Genomic DNA, 6,971 nt, shown 5'->3' on the forward strand with positions numbered 1-6,971 from the left:
GCAGCCACTTTATCTTATGGCAGATCTCCAATCTGTGGTGCAGAGGACATTGAACATAGTGCAGCGGTTATGTCTGTGCTCATCTGCTGGAGGATGAACACCTTAAAGCACTGGTACAGGGTCTAAATGCAGCCATTGAGCCTGAGCCCCACAGGGAGGGTGGGGCCTGTGGCGAAGACAGAGGTAATGCTAAAGGCAATCCTACCTCTGATACATTGCAGCTGTGTTAATTATCAAAGAGTGGGAACAGCCTGGCCCTCCCAGCTATGGGTGTGATAAAGAGCGAGTTAGCTGGGCAGGGGGTTAGTTGGAATCAGATGGAGTCTGCTGGATGTGCTGTGAGAAGGAAGGGAGAGGAGGATAGAAAAGGTGAATTGCTGTAGGAGGGATAGACAGGCTTAGGTGGTGTGACAGAGACAGGAAGGAGTGCACCAGAGCTGCAGAACAAAGAGAGAAGAAGAAGAGCTGAGGCATTGAGTCTACAGACTAGCTGCTGGCATAAATGGACAGACCCTGAGAGCTGTGTGGAGCTGCCTTTAAGAAGCTATAGAAAAAATAGTATGAAAAACTTCTGAATAACAAGATGCTGATGCTTGGAGCCCCCTGAAGTTTTTAAATAAGTACTCTGAGTGCAGTGTCTGCCTCAACTTCTGCAGGGACCACTCTGCAGTGATGCAAAACCTGATTGTGCCAAGTCCCCTCACACCAGACACAGGAGACCCATAAAAGAAATGGCTTTGAATTCTTTTGAGAGCTTTCCCCTGTTCAATAGCAACAGCCACAAGACCACTACAGAGTTGTCATCTCTTTGATACTGGGAGGTGGCAATGCTAGCACTTTCCCTTGGATGCCAGCTCATTCCCTGAGATGAGAAAGTCCCAACACTTGCTCTGCCTTTGAATCAGCCTCCTGCAGAGGCTGTGGACAACATGCTGAGCACAGGGGACATCCTTATACAAGTATTTATGTTGGCCCTGGCAAGATAGGCAGGGAGAAACAATCCCATGATGCTGTCATGATGTAAGGTGAGCACCACACGGCTTTGTGCTTGCTGTAGTTATCTGGGCCTGGACTGGTGGAAACCAAAGCTCATGGAAAAGTCAAGTGTCACAGGGGAAGGGGTGTTTCTATGGCCCAGACTTTGTGCTTGGGGCCAGAGAGGCATCCACATCCTATTTATAACCATAAACCCATGAGGCTGTCACACAGATAGTGATATTCACCTGAGCCTGCAGGTCTCCTAGCTGCCCTCCTCAGCTACAGCGGTTCGCCAACACCACCACCTTCCCCTTTTTACAGCCAGTCCTAAATACCAGATAATTATTTTTTTACAGCTGCATTGGGAGGTATGCCAGGTAATTTCATATGATTGTTCTCATACTCAATTGGAGAAGATGATCCAGAGAGTGAAGTAACTTCCCTGAGGCCAGAGTGAGTCAGTTACTGTGTCAGATCCGTATCCCTCTAAACAGAGGCATTTCTGAAAGGCTTTTTAAACCATAGGAATGTTATAAAAATAGGTACAGAGAGAGGGGAGCAGCCAGCACAGAACTGCAAAGGCCTTTGCAGAACTGGCCTTCCTTCAGGGATCAGTTTTGTAGGAGGAGTATGTTACCAAAGCAGCAGGTTCTATGAGCTGTTACTTTTCAAGAACCGAAGCCTTTACAGTGAAGATCTGGTGAGCCTGAGAGCTCTCAGCTCATGCCATTAGTGGCCTTTACGCCATGAGGGCAGGGAGGGCAGGCCAGTGGCTGGTAGGGCCTGGAAGACTTTGCTGGTGCCACAGTTGGTGCCACTGCTCTTCTCTGCATGGGATGTTGTGTGAAGGGGTGGGCCAGTTGCGTGAGCTCTGCATCCAGGCATTTTGTGGCAAAGGTGGCTCTGTCATGCTGTTGTTGCACCCAGAATGTGTCATGGGACAGGAGCCTGGTGCCACAGCACCTCTGTGAGTGGGACACTGTGGGACAGGTGACTTGCATGTTGCTTCTTCCTTAACAATGAGTCAGTGCCAAGAGGTGTCCCAAAGACAGCTCTCTGTGAGTAGGAACCAAGCTGGCTGCAATGCAGGCACACCCTCTGGGATCTGCAGGTCCATCCTGGGTCCTAAGAGACAGAGGTTGTCTATGGAGGCCTAGGAAGTTTTTCTGAGACCTTCCATGGGAAGGACACAGACATGTCCCACAGCAGGATTCCCACCTCAAACGCGAGACACCTCTCTGCAAGCACAGGGTGCTGCACATTAGTTTCAGATTTATCTGCTTCAACTCTTTTCAAGTGACAGATTTTCGCAATGCCCTCTTGTCTGCTCTAAAAGGAGAAGCAAATCAATGGTAATCACAAGAAGCTGGTATAATTTTGAGTGCATGTTTTCAAAGTTTTCAAAGACTGTGACAAAGACACTCAGCCTTGAAGGAGAAGAGTGTGTGGGCAGTGAAGTTTGCTTTGCTTTTATCTTGGACAATACTTCTCAATGCCTGGTACCTCAGCAGCTGCATTTCTGACCCCAGGGAGTTATGACTCACTGTTTGCAAATCTCTGAGACACCAAATTGAAGGTATGCCTCGCAAAGCATGATCCTAAACTGAAATGCTTATAAGTGGGTGTTACAGCTTCAGTTATTCTGTTCCAGCACTCAGGGCTAGCTCCATATCACTGCCTAAATTTCTGGCAAATAGAAATCAGCACCTCTTACTTTGTTTAGATAAACAGGTTCTCTCTGGGTTTGTCTTCAGTGAAGTTCTCAACCAACGTTTGAGGCTACAGAAGATGAATTATCCCACCTACCCCAGCATAACACCAGCCTGAGGAATATCTGTTCTGCCCAGTTGCATCAGACACCAACATCAGAGCTGGGGCTGGCCTTCTGAGAGCTAAGGCTGTCTCTTAGTTGCTTTCTGGGTGACCTGTGTGGGGTTAAGTGAGTCACTGGCTGCCATACTTTGTGTTGGAGTGGATCAATTTGCTGACTCAGGGAAAAATAGCACAAATGTCATATCAAACATTTCTTAGCAGGCAGGCTATGTGTGAGGAGACCAAGGTCTTCAGAGAAATTAATAAGAACAAAGGATCAAAAGATCCTCACATTTCTTTTTTCCTTGATGTTTTTCTTATTAGGAAAGTGACTGCATACACTGCTGCAGACCAATGCCGTTCATAAGGTGTTAATGCTTCCTCTCTTTGGGAGACCTGTGATGGGAAGGAATCACCATCACCCATTTGGCAGGGCATGATGAGGCTGTCTCTTGGTAAGGGGCCACTGCTGACCACCACATCCACACGTGCTGAGGTCCATGAACAGCTGGGCTTGGGTCAGAGGTTTTGATTCAGCCAGGCAGGGGCTCAGGGATGCGTTTGCTGGAGATTACATTTCCCAGCTGGCACTTCACAGAGCATGATCCAGGAAGGTCCCTGCCAGTGGATTCAAAAATTTAGTAACTTGGTGAGAAATCTGCTTGAGCTCAGGGCTCTTGGAGGGAGCAAAAAGAGTTGTCAATCTGTAAATGACCCCCTCATTTGCTGTCAGGAGGATCTTCAACTTCCTGATTTGTGTAGCAGATCCTGCAAAACTGAAGCTTTAAAATCCAGGTTTAAACTCTACATGAACAACAGGCTCCTAAGTAGATATATCAGCATGTGCTTCCCTTTCCAAAAACAAGCTGAGAAAGAGGAATTGCTCCATGTGAAGATGGCAACTGCCTTATTGTGCGGAGTGGCCAGTGACAATTCCTGGCCAGACTTCATTGCCACTGAGGACAATATCATGGACCACAGAGCTGTACTGTTCTCAGAGGTCCTGGCACCACATTTGCCAGGCCTTAAAGGGTCAGAAGGAAAAATGCAGCACTTATCACAGAGATGGGCACTAAATCCCACGGCGGTCCCGTGGCACTCGAGCACTGCATCACTGCACAGCCTTTCCCTCACTTTCCCTCCTTTACCCGGGGACAAACCTCCTTCTGAAGTGACCCCAGCAGAGGCACCGCACGCCTCAGAGCGCGGCGGGCAGCGGGAAGGCACAATGAAACCTGCAGATCCCTGCAGCGTGAGGTGCCCGCTCCCGCCGCAGGCCCGGGCAGCTCTCGCCCATCACTACCACCCTCACCGGGGGCTCCTGCCGGGATCCTGCGGGAGGGAGCCGGGCCCTGCCCCGCATTGTTGTGGTTGCCAAGGCGAGGCTGTGGCGGCCGGGGCGGGGCAGTCACGGCCGGGCGGGGCGGGGCTAAATGGCGGCTCCGCCCCCGCCGGCACCGCCCCCCCCCCCGGCGCGCCAGGGGCGCCTCCTGGCGGCGACTTGCGGACCTGTCGGGGGGCGCCGCGGGGACAGGCCGAGGGGACACGGCTGGTGTGGCATTTTGTCACCCACCCCTCACTGCTGGGAGCCGGCTCCATCGCCCGGTCTGAAGGGGGCAGAAGTGTCACCGCTGCCTGCAGCTGCCGGCCAGGACCCCAGCACGCCCAGCCAGGTCAGGGATCTCAGCACCAGCCTCTCAGGTGCTCCTACCTTGATTCTGCTGCGGGCTCTTTCAGTGTATTTATTTCTGTGATTTCAGCTAAATGCGGGTGCTGGTGCCTCCATCACTGGCCCTGGGAGGCTGAGCAGACAGAGAGGTGTAATTCTGTGTCAGGCTGTGCAGGGATTTGCCCCAGGAGCCAGCAGGTCTCCCCTCTGCCCTAGCTAGGACTCCCAGCCTCCACCTCTGGAGCCTGGAAGGACAGCAGGTTCCCTGCCTCCTTGGTGCTCAGTGACAGGCAGCATCTGTCTTTTCCAAGGTACGGACTTTTGCTCCTTCTCTGGCTTTGCAGATGCCAGTCCACCAAAGGCATTTTCAAGCTGTGGGTGTGTACCCAGGTCCTATGTGAACGGTGAAGTACTTGAATGGCAGACCTGATCACACTTGCATATTTTTATATAGTTAAAACAGTATTGTTTCCTCTATCCAAAACACGCTCTGATCGTGTGACAAAATCCAGACCCACCCAGCCCAAAGTAGCTCTCTTTGTGTGGACCACATACCTTGCTCAGGTTTGGCATTTTAACTGTACACGTGTAGCAGATTTTTTTCATTCACAGCCTATGTCTATTTGAGTTACATTTTTAGTAAGCTTTAAGAAGAGTTAAAAGTACTTTTTGAACTGATGAAGTGTCCTCTTTTCCACAGTTGTTTTTCTCCTTATTTCAACAACACTCATGACACAGTGGTCTCACTCCTAGCAGGACTCACAAATGCTCTCCAGTATTCTTCCAGGAGGTGTTACCTGTGTGTTTCCTAATGGTTTGTACAATTGCTGTGCACAGGCAGGTTTTTTCACTATTTTTCCCGAGTCTTGTGGTGTGAAAAGAGGAGAAAAACAGATAAATTTTTAACCAGGAAAAACATTATTTTAAAGCAAGTTGAACACTATAAGAAGTGGGGAGGGAGAGGCTACTGCAGATAACTAAATTAACATGAAAAAATCCAGAGGAGCAGCCCTGGACACGAACAGTAGTCCTTTTCCATGGGAAACAAAACCTCACCCCCCTCCCCAGGGTTCCTGATGTCATTTTGGAGGAGGCTTTTGGCACTCCAAGGGCAGCCAGAGTCTAAGGTTTTGACAGCTTTGGTCTCAGAGAAATCCTGCACCGTTTGTAATTTTAGGAGGCAGAAACCAAGTCCCAGCAACAGGCCCTCTGGACACGAATGGTGGCCTTTTCCATGGGATATAAAACTCGCCCCTCCCCGGTCCCTGCTGCCAGTTTGGAGGAGGTGTTTGGTGCTCCAAGGGCAGTCAGAGTTGGGTTTTGACAGCTTTGGTCTGGGAGAAACCCTGCGGTGTTGGGAATTTTAGGAGGCAGAAGCCCACTCCTGGCCACAGGCCGGTGTGCAGGGATGGCGGCCCTTTTCCATGGGAAACTATTGGGGGTTGAGGTGTTTTTCTTTCCTTTACTTGTCACAGGTAGGATTTTTCCCCATTGTGCTGCTAAGAAGCCCTGGCTGGTGGTTGCTTGAGACGGCGGGGCAGGCAGGGGAAACTGGCACTCACTCGATCACCCCTCACTTTTGGAGGGGAGCAGTGTAGCTGCGGCTCAAGGAAAGGAACTTACTCCTGCTACACAAGCCCAGCCCGTTCCTGCTTCTTCTGGCGTGGGGCGAACCTCTGTCCCTGGGAGCAGCCACTGAACTGGGCCTTCGCTCTCTCCTGCCTCACTAAAGAGAAGCCTGTCGCGGTGCTGGGAGCAGAGTGGCTGTTGTCCCGCCCCCCTGCTGCTTGTTCGGCACTGCTTTGAGGCCTTTCGCTGCTCCTGTAGCCCGCACCCGCTGCCTGCCGAGACCTCTCGCGTCCTCGGCCTCAGCTCCGGATTGCGGATCCATCTCTTCCATCTCTCCCATGGCGGCGCGGTGCCCGTGTCCGCCCCACAGCGCCCCCTGCTGGCGCGGGGGGATCATAGCAACTGCCCCGCCCGCCGGGAGGCTGCAGCGCCCCTGCCGGCTGTGACCGGAACTGCACCGAAGGGGACAGTCCCTGCGGTCGGGGAAGGTGCTATTAAAGAACTTTTTTTCTTATCCCCATACCTCTGCCTGAGAACCCTTTAATTTTCTAAATTATAATAATTTGGAGGGACCGGGTTTGAATTCTCCGTTCCAAGGGAGGCCCTGCCCTCCCTAGCAGGCACGTGTCTTTCAGACAGAGACAGAAACAAAACTCACCACCTCAGGTTTCTAAAGTCAGTTTGGAGGAGGAGTTTGACGCTCCAATGATAGCCAGAGTCCTAGCTTTTGGCAGCTTTGGTCTCAGACAAATCCTGCGATGTTCAAATTTTTAGGAAGCAGAAGCCCACTCCAGGCCACAGGATCTTGGACATGGACAGTGGTCCTTTTCCATGGGAAACAAACCTCACTCCCCAGGTTCCTGATGTCAGTTTGGAGGAGGCATTTGGCACTCCAAGGACAGCCAGAGTACTAGGTTTTGGCAGCTTTGGTCTGGGAGAAATC

At 51.3% G+C, this 6,971-nt stretch overlaps 1 long non-coding RNA gene across 1 annotated transcript; it reads left to right on the top strand.

Annotated features, from left to right (window-relative positions):
* Positions 1-4,311: 4,311 nt before the first annotated feature.
* On the top strand, positions 4,312-6,360 carry LOC310913942. The gene is made up of 3 exons (XR_014590920.1): positions 4,312-4,463; positions 5,160-5,273; positions 5,935-6,360. It is a non-coding gene; the product is annotated as an uncharacterized lncRNA (long non-coding RNA).
* The last annotated feature ends 611 nt before the right edge of the window (positions 6,361-6,971 follow it).

This window comes from Zosterops lateralis (genome assembly GCF_965231275.1).
Source record: "Zosterops lateralis genome assembly, chromosome: 11".
NCBI classification, from domain to species: Eukaryota; Metazoa; Chordata; class Aves; order Passeriformes; family Zosteropidae; genus Zosterops; species Zosterops lateralis.